Below are 14,712 nucleotides of genomic sequence, written 5' to 3'. Positions count from 1 at the left end.
CCGTTTATTGATTAGAAAAACAGATTGCCATTTGCAGAATTGTAACGTAATATTTTAATTACTACCATATATAACATCTGACTTTCAGTCCATTAGGATAAAATTATCCACATAGCGACTAAGTCCTCCTCTCACCCACAGTTCCCAAAAGGTGATTTATCAGTGATGCCTAGTTAAGTATGATTCTGCAGCCTTTTCCCCCTACCAAATAAGTTTAATATCTTTTTATCTCATTTTGCTATGGGAAGACCCAATCAAAGATGTTTATTAGAAGGAAAGTAGTTGGATGTTTTTTATTTCACAGTCCTTGTAGAAAGTTACAGAAAATGGAATAAAAGACCTATAACAAATACTTCAGAAGCAGAAAGCCCTGCATTACTAGATTGCCCCTTTTTTATGCTACTTACAAGAGTCTGGCAATGGTATTCATCCCACAGTATCTGATCCTCTTCACTACAGAAAGTAGAAATGATTAATCTTCCAGTAGAGTTCAACAGTTACTAGCAATTCCATGCACAAAAGACTCTGCAAGACACAGGTTTGGAGTTTGCTTTATCAACATTTTATTGACTTTTTTTCCTCTTCCTCCCCTAGGATTGTTTAACAATCTGTGTGGGGAGAACTGATAAGTGAAATTTTAACACTGAGAACAATGGATCTAATACCTCTCTAAGGAAGCTCTCCATGTCTTATAGTGACACTTGTGCAGAATCCAATAACCCAGAACAATCCCAACAATAGTATTAGTCATTAGATTGTGTTATAAAGGCAACATTATAAACACCCTTGCACAATACCCATATCTTTCTGCAGGAAATACACACACAAAGGAAATAGATATTATTTTGACAATAAATTAATATCTTGCATTTAAGTTTCTTTTCTGTGACTAATCCTTTTGCAATTAAGGCCAGATATATAAAAGACAGCTTCTTTTTTCTGCACTGGGAAGGCACATAGCAAGTTGAGTTATCAGAAACTAAGGTTTTCTAGCAACAAATACCTAAAGATCTAATTCCTATCATTCAGAAGGAGCACAAACTAAGGGAAAAGATCAAGAAGGCATCAGTGTGAGACAGTGGTTTCTAGGAATATAATCTACTTTCATCATGTAGGTAACACCCAATGAAAAATAAAAGTGTGTACTGTAACTACAATTCACATCACAGAGGAGCCTTAAAATAAGCAGGTCTTAAGAGAGAACATTGTCCATTGTATCAGTAGTGAAGCAGAAAACTATCTAAAATTTAATCTCTAAAACATAGGGTGAACTATCACCATTTAATTCCTCAAAGGAGATGCTGGCATATGGACAGCCTGTGTGAGAGGTTTTGAGGCAGCACAGGTGTACAAGTGTTACAATTCCCTATGCTGTGCATGAATAAGGCGTTTGAACAGTAAAGCTGATTTTAGCATGAGAATCTGAAGAGATTCTCAATTATTTTACATATGCTAATTCCAAAAGTCATTATCATTTGAGTGTATTATGGAAGTCCATCCTTCTATTGGGAAGGTATTGTTTACACTAATACTGCTCTGAAAATAATCCCATGTGGTACATTTCTCCGACTGTGCTCTGTCACCCATCTACCCACTTGTCCTTTAGATAATCCATCACACTGATTGCCCCAGACTCTGGTGAATATTCTGTGTTTGTTAACTGAGCAGCCAATGGGTGTTATTTTAAGGCCACATAAAGGGGATTGCAGCTTGTGTTTTTAACCAGTAATGTTACACCTGTACTCCCCCATCCCCATCTCACTACTTGTAACCCCACAAAAGCCATAATCACAAAAGATCAGAAACTGGAAACTGAAGAGAAGTCAAGGAAGCCAAGAAATACACACAGTTCATACCAGTTTGCACTCTTGATAGCAAGGAAGATGAACACAGTGGTTTTAGGACCAGGTACCAGAATTTGCAAAACCTCCTATCTGTCTTTCTTCACAGTAAAATAAAAACCCCAAACTTAGCAAAAACTTATTAAAACATTTTTACTAACCATGGTTTCCTGGTGCATTTCTGCATCAAAAATTTAAAATTTTCCAGGTTTGTGGTGGTTTTTGTCTTATAATTTATAAAATATAAAATTGTCTCCCTGGGCACTCATTCCATTCAGAAAGAATGCCCTCAAAACCAGATTTATCTTTAGTAGCACTCCTCATCAAAGAAAGGATGGGGGGAGTTACTTTGTTTTCTTGAGGAGTATAATGAATTTTACTGGTAAAGGATTCTGTTACAAGCTCTTGGATTGAAGTGTATGCCCCATGGGTGTATAGAAATCAGAAAGTGGGCAATGCTCAATGACCATGGGATGAGAACAGAGTTTAAGAAGCATACAAAGGCTGTTATATAACCTATTAATTCGATGGCTTTACAGCATTTTCTGCTCTGTTGGGTACAAATGAAAGGAAAAATTACCTATTCCAAGCCTATAAGTCTTGCAATCCTTAAAAAGGGCTGGCAGAATCTATTCTGGGAGATAGTGTTCATGTAACCAAGGGGGACAGTTACTTCTCTGCTGAAAATTCCAGCTGGAATTGAAACAGAGAAATAATTCTATTCTTTCTGGAACCAAACTCTTCTCTATAAGGATGAATTTTCAGCCACTCTCTGTGTAATTTTTGCTCACTAGAAAATGAAACTCACCAGCAGGGAATCTGCTTTAGCAAAGGTAGAACCTTACTAGTCTGGACTTATGGCTTGTCTTCATAGAAGGCAGATGAGAAGTAACATTGGGGCAGTTTTATTTCAAATAAAGGAAGGGAGCTTAGAAATAACTAAATAAATGCAGAGAGGAATGAAACTAAGTGTTCTGACTTACAATGCTGCTCTTGATAGTTTCTCTTGGTTTTGTCCCAGAAGTTGGTGCAGCGCTTTTAATGCAGACAACAATCTAGGCCTTAGCAAGTGTAAGCTCAGTGTCAAAAGTCTCCCATTTTTCTTTTTTAAAATCAGACAAGAGGAAAAAAGCCTTCTTTATTAAAATGTTCATCCCTGTAACACTTTTTCTAGGAGGACAAGTTGATACCTGCACCATACAAGTTTCACCATGACTTATATGTGACCTAAATAAAACTTTTACAGTTCACAGTAGCATGGAAGCACCAGTCTGCCACATTTCACAGGCTTACATATATTTGAACCTGCAAGCTAAGGTAATAAACTGCAAACTTTTGGAGTTCACAAATCACATGATGTGAATGAGCAGAGACCTCCCCTGGATGAGTGAGCATACCAGGTATGACAGGGACCATTTCTGCAACAAGCTCCACAGTGACTCTCAAACAAAGCAGTGTCAGGAGCCATTGCCTAAAGTTATCCTGCAGCCTTCTCAACACTCTGAAAGGCTATACACACACACACACACACATTCAGTTTAAACATTCTCAGAATCAAGAAAGAAAATTACAAACCACAAGAAATAAAACCAAAACCTAAGCAAAATCCACAAATCAGGCCCCAAAATGCTCGTGTTTACATGTGTTACTCTGTACCTGACAACTTAATTTCTACAATCAGTATAAGAAAAGAGTCTGAAAATTCAGAGAAATGTGCCTTACAAATGCTTTCTACATTACATTTGTGTTAATACTTTGAAAACTTAATTCAGCCATGCCATTAACAATATAAGATAATTTTAGCTGCTTTTACGTCAACTTTACCAATTAGTCTGATCAGGTAGCATGAGGGCACACTTGTTATAGAAGCAGACTCCTTAATTTCAAGAAGTAATTGCCAGCACATTCCCCTACTCTATAAACAAAGCTTTTATTTTTTTTTTTCCAGGCTCAATCCCTGCAGTGAAATGGCACACAGATGACAGCACTCAATTAAGTTCAGAATTAATGTAGCATGAAAGCACAGTCTTACTGAGAAGGCCAAGTGAAATTGAACAGGAGGATTGCAGGTATTTTCACCGTATTTTACTGCAAATGATCACTCATTTTTCCTGCCATGGAACAGGTTAGTAGGGCAATAGTCAATAAAGGGGACCTTTGGAAAGCAAGGGGTTGCTCTCTTTAACATAACTTTAACATTGAACTCTTTAACATATTAATTCAGCTCTAATTCTTAATATTGAGTAATAACAGAGTTGATCTATACACCTGTGTTGTTGTCAAATAAAGTACTTCTGAGAGGAAACCTGATTTTTCAGCCATCTCTGTGGGCTATTGGATAACACTCCAAACTACTTGCGAATAGTTTCCATAGATTAAGTTATTAAAATTAATCTCTTTCATTGCGTGATGAGCTCCCTGTTAATTTATGTACATGTGCACATACTTATTAAGCATATTTACAATACATGCATAGTTATGATTTCTTCTTTGTGGATCAGCTGACTGACAAGGCTTCAGACACTAACGGTGTCAAAGAGCTAAATTAAAAATTGTGTTGGCTGAAAGTTATTATTCCTGTCTCAAGAAAACTAATGGGGATGGGAGAGGGAGAAAATGTGCCTATGGTCAAAACAGTAGAGTCAAATTTTGGGAAACTGAAAACAAAAAAAGTAAAAAAAGGACTTAAAATTGTCCTGGATAATTTTGATTCAACCTATTTAAACATATCTATCTACCTTATATTTTTTGAATAATTCAATATGGACCACTGAATATATGAATATATTTTATGAATATGAAACTAGACACATGTAAAATTAACTGAATACAGGAATAACATTTCAGCTATGAGAAGTGTTTTGAAAAATGTGATGCTCAAAACAGCCTTTTTTTTCTGTGAAGTTTCAGGTCTAACTTCCCATTCCTCCCCTAAAAAGGCTTCATTCTTTTATTTTCAGCCAGCAAAAGACTATCCAGCAATCATCTGGAAAATCTTCAATCAGACCAAACTTGGCAGTTATTACTTCTCTACATACTGGTGAGTAGTAAATAGAATAAATAGAATTTCAATACAAATTACACACAATTCTCCTAGGTTTGAATGTACATAAGAAAATTACAGAATGTGTTGATTAGCATGTTAGTGTCTCCAAAACCCATGAAAAAACTTCTCTCACCCCACAGTGTGTCCTGCACAATCAGTGCACCAACCATCATTTAAAAGCACAGATCTTTCTCAGATTTCTCAGCTTCTGAAGAAAAAGGCTAAAATCTTTGAGGGATTTTTGTTTTTAAAGCTCAGTGTTCTCCACCTTGTTTTCCTTAACACCCACTATTTTTCCTCAGCTGCAGGGCTGTTTGGTATCTGATATCAGCTCTGTCATCTTCCTGAAGGCATTTATAGGACCTTTGAATTTCAAGAGGTACCGGGAACCTCTCTTGCTGAAATCATGGCACTCCTTTTTGTCCCTAGGGGTAAGAGGAAAACCAGTGATACCAAAAGGCAATATAATATTTAAGAGCTCTATTGAAATTTTGCAGACAGGAGATTGTTTAGCTTCACTAAAATTTCAGAGGCAAGATAATTTGAAGTCTGGTGTGGTGAATCAGAGACTGACAGGTTAAAATAATTGAAAAGGAGCTCGAGTTTTTTGTTAATTGCCTGCTGCAGCAGAAGTCCTGTGCTGTGCCATGCACTGAATCTGTGAGCAGAGACCCAATATTTACTATCAATCAACATTACAAGCATTTAATGAAAAGTTTCATAATGGAAAGGTTGAGTGAGCTGAGATGGATCATTTCCATTAACTAGCTCCTCTCCACAACCTACAACTCCATTATGAAGCAGCAGCCTCCAAGTCTTTTAAAGCTCAGTTTCCTCGTATTAAATACAGTTTCTGAAGCGTGTAAGAAAACTGTCAAAAACCAAACTTTCTTGCAGTAGTTTAGAAGTAGTGTAGAAGAAGTGAATTGGACAAAAGGAGTTCCTTTGCTGCCTTTTTTTGTTTGCGTCTATGTGTTAACAGGGGTGACCTGGAAAAGAGCTGAGAATGATACAAGCAAAAGAAAGGCATAAAGCACTTGAACCTGTCAAGCCAGATGTGATTGACAATATTTTTTTTAATTAATCTAAGTAAAACTCCTGAACACAGAACCTATATTCTTACAAAAACCATTTCCTTGGCAGAATAACTTATCTCTGGGTTGTGTACCTGGCAAAGGGAGTAATAACAGGTCCCTTAATCATTATATACCTACTTGCTTTCTGAGATAGGAATATGTGAAGTTTTCAAATGGAAAACTAATGTGAATTGTGCCTCTACTCCTTCGTAAAGCCCTTTAAACTTAACTGAGGACATGCAGAAAAATGGAAAGCCTTCAAAGCAATCTAATGGATGACACAGTTGTATCAAGCACCTACTAACTTCAGCTTTCCAAGCAGACTGCAAGTGTCAGGGCCTGAGTCTGCACTCAACTCAATGTCTCTGGAAGTTATCCACACCCACCTGCTATGGATAACCTGCTCTCACAGTATGTACATCCACATTCAAGGTACACATCTCCAGAAATTCATATTCTCTTACCTATATCCACCATTTATTCATAGATATATTAAATAAGAAAAGGATCCTTGAGTATAAAGTGAAGACTTTATACTCAAGAAGGCAAGAACATGACCCAGAGTATGGAAGGGGAAGTAAGTGTATAACTACCTAGAGAAGGTCAAAACTCAAGCAGCAGCTCATGCCCACAAACAAAATTAACTGTGTATCAGCTATCCTGTCTGCATTACAAATTAAATGTTTGCCTAAGATATCTAGACCACAGAAGTTTTTGAATTATTGTCATCATATATTTTCCTCACTCTTTTTGGCAAGAGAAAAGAAACATTTGAAGGACTCACACAGACATTAGTCAAAAGATTGATACTCTCTGTTCTTGGCTAGAGTTTATGCAATGACATTAGGAAGAATTTTTAGAAACTTGTCTGGCATTAAGGTGGATAATCAAGTGGTTAAATATATAGTTTATATGCTATCCTATACTTAATGATACAATTTCATTAATACATGTATTTGAAATGAAACTAATACAGGTCCATAGAGAATATATTATCAAAAATTCCATAACCTGTCATGTACATTTGTAAGGACATCACTGTCTTCCCTGAAATAATGTCAGTGAAGTGAGAGACCTATGAAAAGAGGAATTGCAGTCAGTCTTTGCCTGATATTTATTTTTCTTCATTTATTACAGAAGAAAACTCACATAGTTCAATCATGTTTATGATTGTTTTAGAAGAAAGTAAACAGGGAGAATGATTTTTCAAAATACAAATGCTTAGGCTGTATTTTCATTTTCATTAAGTGTTTCATTAAGGGGAATGAAAAGCAAGATAGATGTCCTAGTTCAGGAGAATCAAAGTGAAGGAAAATGACAATTCTACTCACTAGTTCAGCAAGTCTAGAGGAAGAGAAAAATTAGTTAACTAGTATTTCACATTTTAATGTTATTAGTAATGCAGAAGAACAGCAAAAAACAATTTTATAAAGTTTATTGATATATTTATCTTAAAAAATATAAGATATTTGTTTGAAATATCCCCAAATTCACAAAGAATCATTGGAAATATTTGATTTTTGTAGTTGCATCAAATACTGAATAAAAGTTAATGTTCTAAAAGAAGGGAGGTTGGCAGGGAGAAATAAAATAAATATACCAGACACCTGCAAGTGCCTGGGTTCTTACAACTCTTCAGCAATCAATTTTGTTTCTATCACAGCTATTCTGTGGGGATCCTGAGCATGCCAATGGGGCACACCAACTAACTTCAGCCCTTTGTTTTACTTGTCAAGAAAATTATTCTGGTTAAAATTCCATTATTTTACACAGACTATGAGACCAACTTAACCATCTAAAGCTTGATCTGCTGTAGCAACATTTTTCAACCAGAAAAATTATATCTCTGTCTCAAAAATAGTAAGAATGGTACAAAACCCAAACACGGGGTTTTACTTCTTTGCTCATTTCTATCCTTTGAGATCAGAAGGACCAGCCAGAAGGTCTGACACAGCCCTTCTGGGTGATGGCTTCCCCTCTAATAGCCTCTACAGTGCAATTTCTACTGCAGTTTCGGAGTGCAATAAATGAACTTTGCCTCAGGACAGTTACCCACATTTTCTGTAACAAGGGTATTTTCAAAGCTAACAGCCAGCAGGCAGCTGCAAGGACAAAAGTGGTCTGTCTGAAGCTCCTTCCAGCTCTCTAGTGGCAAATGTGAAATACTATAATTCCTCCCTATATATTTCTGGCTATTATTTTTTATTGGACTAGTTATAGCTGTGTCCCAAGAAAAATAGGACTCATCAGGTAACAGAAACCAGGCAAAAGAAATAATAATTTATAGGAAACCCTGGACATTAATCTTGACATTACTCAAGGTTTCATACTGTGCTGCTACTTCTGCTTTAAGAAAAGGAAAGCATTGTGAACATGAATATACTCACACACAAGCTGTGACTTTCCAAAGCAGACAATTAATACTGGAAGATGAAGGGGAGTGGCAGGTACAAACTAAATGAAAATAAGAATTCCAAAATGGTGAGACCTTTAAAATATTTTTGTTTAAAATACTTTGATGTGCATAAAAAAGTGGAAGTGACTTTAGGATGATTCTGCCTGAATTGGTACCAGGTTCTGTTGTAAGTGCAGATATTTACAGCAACTCTTACAAACAAAACAAAAACAAAGGTTTTGACAATTTCTTCAACTTTACTTAGTAACAGAGCACATCTACTTCAGGTCAGGCATCAGCCACTGTACTCCCAAGCACTACATGTCCTCAGCTTTTAAATGCGGTACTTTCTTATGTTTTTAATCAAAAATGGTCTTTGGCAGCCACAAATCCCTAAAGACTGTTTTTTAAAAAAGTGTATTTTTCTACATTAGGCAAGAAGATTTCACAATTTATCCATCTTCTCACCATATGGTCAATTTTTTCAATGCATTCTAATTAGGATTACATCCTAATTAGATCTATATCTTTAGCAGTGACTATTGTGCTGTGGGTCTGCTCACCAAGACAACTCTCCCTAGTTTGTTTTCAGAGGAAGCCCTAAATGCTGAAGCTGAGAAATATGTATTTCATCAGCTGAATATTTTTCAGCATTTTTTTGGTCAATTGCCTGAATAGAAACCAGATGCAAATCAGGGTAAGATGATACTTGGCTTTCTGAGGTCTTAACACATTGTAGGGTGTGATTAGAAGTAGTGCAGTAGAATATGAGTTGTTTCTGGAGATTTCTTTTCTAAAAGCACTGTCCTCCTTTCCTGCACACACAGAGATAATGAGTTTTCATTATCTGAGAAAACTCTCAGATAAAGTTTTCCAGACCTGTCTCTAAGGAACTATACCTTCCTGCTGACTCATTGCTTCAGGTTTTGAATTCATCCATTTGGTTGGTGGATGGAAAGGGGAAAAAAAAAAAAGCCATCAGGAGTAAAGAGAAAAAGCAAGAAAGAACAAAGATGTAGGAGAATTACAATACTTAAGTCTATTCTTCACCCACACCTAGCTGCATCTACAACAGTTGTGAGACTGGAGATAACAAATCCAAGCAGAAAGACAATCTGCATCGCTGCTAAAAAAGGAAATTCAAATGTTAGGTGCTGGACAAAGTGCTCAGCTATTCAGACCAGGTTTCTAGGATGATTGCAGTGCTCCTGCAATGACCCAGAAGTTTAATCTAGTTCTGGAGCATCAACAGTACATGACAAAGCACACCAACAAAGCCTAAGTGCAGCATGTCCCTCAGCTTCTCACGGAGAGCTTCCAATTCTGTAGTAAGCCCACAGCTGCCTGTGAGCTTACTACACATGAGCACAAGGAAGGCAGAAGTAATGGAAATAAAGCAATTAGATGTGGAGAGAGGCTTGTGCTGCCTTTACAGAGCACCCTGAGCAGATTTTGTGAGTGATATTAGCTTGCCACTTCCCTTGCCAGTGCCTGGTTTTCTTACAAGAATTATGTGGATAATAAGTAAAAATATATATGCATTTTTTGGTAGTACAGAATTTGTAAACCTACTAAACTTATTAGCATTACTGTTGGATTTTATCTGCAAACACACTCAAAATCGTGCTGTAAATGATGGGGGTTTGAATATTTGGTTGTATTGTTTTGTTGGCTTGTCATGGCTGGGTTTTTTTGTTTTTTTCAAATTTACGATGTTTCTTTTGCTTTCTACCCCCACATCTTTGTCTAAAATTCTTAAGTGCCATAAAAAGTATTTACATGTCTTTAAATGAACTATACATTTCACACTGCAATATTTAATCTTCCATGATATTGAGAAAATGCACTGTGTTCTTTGAAGGTAGCCGTATATCTCACATGTTATTACTAGAAAAGGTCATGAAAAGATCAATACATGCCTTGTGCTTACTTATCTTACTAGAGAAAATTGTCCTTTACAAGCAATATTAAAAAAACTCCCCTAGAAAGAAGCAGAATCATAAGGAATAAAAGTGGTAATTAGCAGAAGGCAGATGGAATGCCTTGAACTTTCAAGGTTTGATCCTGTGCAGCCTAAGAGGAGATAACAGCCAGAATAGATGCTTAACACCAAGCAGAGATGTAAGCAGAGCTGACTAAGAACAGAGAGGGTGATCTGCATGGTTACTTAGAGGGAAGAGGATGAGAATATGAGCAATAAATTAAGCAAAATTGCTTCTTCCCAATGCCCCACCCCTGCATTTTTTTTGTCTAATTAAGGCATAGTTCTCTGCTACTTCTAAGCACTAACTGCATCTCAGAGCCAGTGAAGATTTCACTCATTCACAAAGGAACCAGATAACAAACATAATTTAAAGTTGTGGTGCAAGTCACCAGTTGGCCCAAGGTTTATTTTAATGATTTGTTATTACTGCTGTGGTTCTGTAACTTCATTTTTGATTTGGGGTAGGTGAGCATAACAGAATCAGCATTTCCCTATTGTATTCAAGGCCTTGCAAAGATTTGCCATTATAAAAAACATTTAAAATCTGTTCCTTTCCCTCATTTGAAATGTGTCAGCCAAACTGTTCATACTTATCACAGCTTCCTTCTTGCATGGCTTTGACCACCATGAAATCTGTATCATTCATGTCCTCTTCATGCTCAGAAAAGTGAGGTACAAAACAAATCACTTCTGAGATCCAAGAGAGATTTTTGTTTTGAAAGTTCCTACAGCAATGTAGGAACCTAAGCCAAAATTTTAATCATAGGCTGATGATTAATATAATCATAGGTTTCGTTACCTAAACTCCAATAAGGTGGTTTTCAACATCCCAAATTGCCCATCTGCCTAGGGCTTGGCTTCTGCACATGAATATCAAGTAGGTGAGGAAAACCAAAGGATCCAGAACTTTGCATTTCTATCTTGTTAAAACACACAAGGCAAAGTACTTCTAGATGTTTTAACTGAGGGCCTGGCCTAGCAGACATTCCCACAGTATTCTGAGTAAGTTTAACTCCATACTATATATAAGGTTTATCATCAACCCCAGTGACATTGCCCCATTCATCCATTTTTAGGATATCCTAGTAATGAGAACATTTACCCAAAAAAAGAAAAACACTCTTGCTCTGAATATATTCAGAAGAGGCTTTATAAAACTCATCACTACAATAACAGATTTCCTCCTACAGCTCATGAAATGCCCCTCATTCCTTTTCCATTTACCCTATCTGAATCCTGAGGTCTCCTTTTGAATCCTCAGAGAACAGACCAGCTTCAGCAGGAGAGATTGATAATACCTCCACATGAAACAGCCTCCAGTAACACACAGCACAGCTCCAGTGAGGATGAGGGCAGAGCCCTTTCCAGACAGGATGCAAGGAGGACAATACTAGCATCCTGCATATTGTGCACATCACTAGTCAATCCTGTTTCACAAAATTAAACTGTTAAATAACATACTATTTTGCTATAGTGGTGTGGGGGTTTTGTTAGGGTTTCTTGAGTGGTTGGTTGGTTGTTTTCTGGAAAGTGCTTGTTTGTTTTGTTTAGGCTTTTAATTTGGGGTTTTTTTCATTATTATTATTTTAATCATTGCAAGATTCCCAGTTAAAAATCTACATTTTGGACATCTTCTGGGATAGAAATAACTTCTAGTGTGTAGGTGTGCAGTTTATTTGGCTTACTAACTCCCTTCATAGAGTAGCTCAGTAGGCAGCCATCTCCATCTGTTGAATTTTGTGTCTTGCTGAGAAACCAAGGTCTCTTCTGGAATTCTGCATGGAAACTTTGGACTTTTAATTTTTCTGGTAGGAAAAGAAGGACCAAAACAATGTGTTGTTAAATCCTTGTCTCTTACTTGTACACAGTAACTTGTTTATCTCTTCTCACAAAGACACTGGGACTGCGACCTGTGTTCCCACATCCAAGATGGGGACAGCTTTCAAAACAGGATATTCAAGCTTGTACACTGATGTTCAGGCATTTCCTCAGAGTAATATTGTTGTGCTCCTTCCCTGGTAGGTTCTTAAACATTTTGTCCCAGGTAAGTGTATCCACCTCTCCATATCCCAAGCAAGAACCTCTTATCAGAGGAACTGAGAATAAGTTCACTGTACTCAGCTGTCACAGTTTTACTTCAGCTCCTCATCCAGATACTTCAGCAAAGAAATGGTGATAAAACAACTGCCTCCACCTGGAAGCAGTTTCTGTGTCTGGTTGCAGATCTGCAGTATTGCAGAAGGTAGAGACCAAACACAGGCTTGTGAAGGTGGCAAACACCCCTGATCCCAGCTCTGTACATTTCAGGAATAAAAAAGGATTTTTATCATTTTCAAAGGAAGGTCACTTCCCATGCATTGTCTAAATAGATTGTTCTGCCTTTTCTTTTTTATAGCTCACAACATTTAGCTAACTAATAACAGGCCATTTTCCACAGGGTGTCATTCATATCCTATTAGCACCAAGTGACCAGTTGTCAGCATATATCCCTGTTTGCTTAAGCCGTTGCCTAGAAACTACTGTGCTTTTCCATTTGAAGCTCAACTTTATTGCAACACAGACAAACAATGAGATGTAACCTTGTGGGCAAATAAGCAGCAGTCTGCCTTCAGAAGTTTACACCTATTGTTCTACTTCCCATAAGCAGTGTTTTTTGTTAGTGAAATAATTTTGGCACAAGACATCCTGTAGTGTGAATAAAAATCGATCTATTTTTTTCAGGACTGTCTTGAAAAACAATATACAACTTCTTTTTTCCTTTCTCTTTGAACCCATAGTCCTGAAATGTTTTATTGTTACAGACTTAAGGTTTTCTTGTTCAAGTTTAAACATAGAGACACTTGAGCCAAGACTGTGCTTACAATTAGGTACCTCTGTGAGAGCTGTTCTTTGAGAAGAGATACAGAGTCAGTTCTTATTCCTCGTTGCTCCTTTACTCTGGAAGGAGTCCAAATACGACTCAAAATGCAGATTACATTTTAGCCTTTTTTGACTACTTATCTATGCACATCTACTCATAAAATAAAGACTATGGCACTGCTAAATAGGTGTAGTGTAACAGCTAACTTCACCTCATGGTTATCAAAACCAAAGAGCCAGTACAGACTGATAGGAAAAGTTAAAGTGAGCAACCACTCCTGATGGGAGAATAGTCCCTTCCTTCACATCAGTGATTTGGAGGAAGTTCAGGGAATATAAATTAAGCAAAATATTGATTTTTAACTTCCATTATTTCTTAGTCTTGGTAGCAACACAATGTACCTTAGACACGGATTTTCTTAGGCACTGAGCAGGCACAAACAATTGCCCTTTCTGTGTTCCTCACCTCAGCACACCAGACACTGAAAGCAATAGAAAATCAATAACAACTGCACATAAACACGTGCTTAGGCTGTTGGTTTCCTTCTGATCCAAGTGTCAGGCTGAGACCCTCGCCTGATGCAGAGATCTGTAACACCCCTACACTTTGAAATGCAACCTTCCTACCAGAGAATAATGATAGAGGTTGCAATGACTATGCCCCAGGCTTGGTTTTCTGAGACTAGTCTAGGTAGTCTCCATTTTTTTTATGTATAGATGTGGACATATAAAACTGGGCAAAATACTTTTCTCCTAAACCTGATTAAATAGGTTTTATTAAGTTCCCTTCATCTTTTCTGGGTTACAAACCTCATTCTGGATTTTTATGCAATTTCAGGCTTCTAGGAAAGGCAATTCAGCAGATTCAGTTGGAGATGAACTTTCCTTGCATCTGCATTAGACCTCTCCAGTTACTCAGTAACTTTTCCATTTGCTTCAGTTATGTAACAACTCTTGAAATAACATATGGATTTACTATAGAAATTCAGTTGCTCACACTGTGTTTGCAAGTGAGCACAATCATTGACCTTGAAATATCTCAGCAATAATTCTAGCTAATGCTCTAAGGAGTGAAATAAATATTCTACCAAGATATGGTCACTATAACAACCCACATACCTAAGCCTATGTCTTGGTTTAGGACTACTTTGCCTGACAAATCTCTTTAGGGTGTACATGGAAAACTTGTGCCTATAATAAGTCCATGTATGTTATTGCACTCTATACAGGTTCCTTAAACTATGTGAGAGTGAGTTTCAGTGTGCAAATAAGATTGTCTTTTTCTGGTGCAAGCTTATGCTGTTAAACCAGCACATCCAGTCAATATTTAATTTAGAGCAGACAATACAGAGCAGACTGATTATTTGCCCAATGGTTGTAGGCAAATTGTGTACAAAATATCACAGCATGAAGACAGTGAAAAAGAAATACAAATATCATCTCTTAAAAACAGATAGTTTCATCTCTTTCTTGTCTGAATGAACAACTAAACAACAAAATTTCAAATCAAT

The 14,712-nt window shown here is 37.0% G+C and overlaps 1 long non-coding RNA gene across 1 annotated transcript in view; it reads left to right on the top strand.

The window, feature by feature from the left end:
* The window catches only part of LOC147651934 (uncharacterized), a 36,119-nt gene that overhangs the window by 1,913 nt on the left and 19,494 nt on the right, over nt 1-14,712 (top strand). The window contains exons 2-3 of the long non-coding RNA XR_015289791.1: nt 3,790-3,966; nt 4,802-4,881. This is a non-coding gene — a long non-coding RNA (uncharacterized LOC147651934). The remainder of the gene's footprint in view (nt 1-3,789; nt 3,967-4,801; nt 4,882-14,712) is intronic.

The sequence above is a fragment of the Cyanistes caeruleus genome, chromosome 8, assembly GCF_971803275.1.
Source record: "Cyanistes caeruleus chromosome 8, bCyaCae1.hap1.1, whole genome shotgun sequence".
NCBI lineage: Eukaryota > Metazoa > Chordata > Aves > Passeriformes > Paridae > Cyanistes > Cyanistes caeruleus.
Note: the sequence above shows the minus strand (reverse complement) of the source record. Positions and strands in the feature narration are given on the sequence as shown.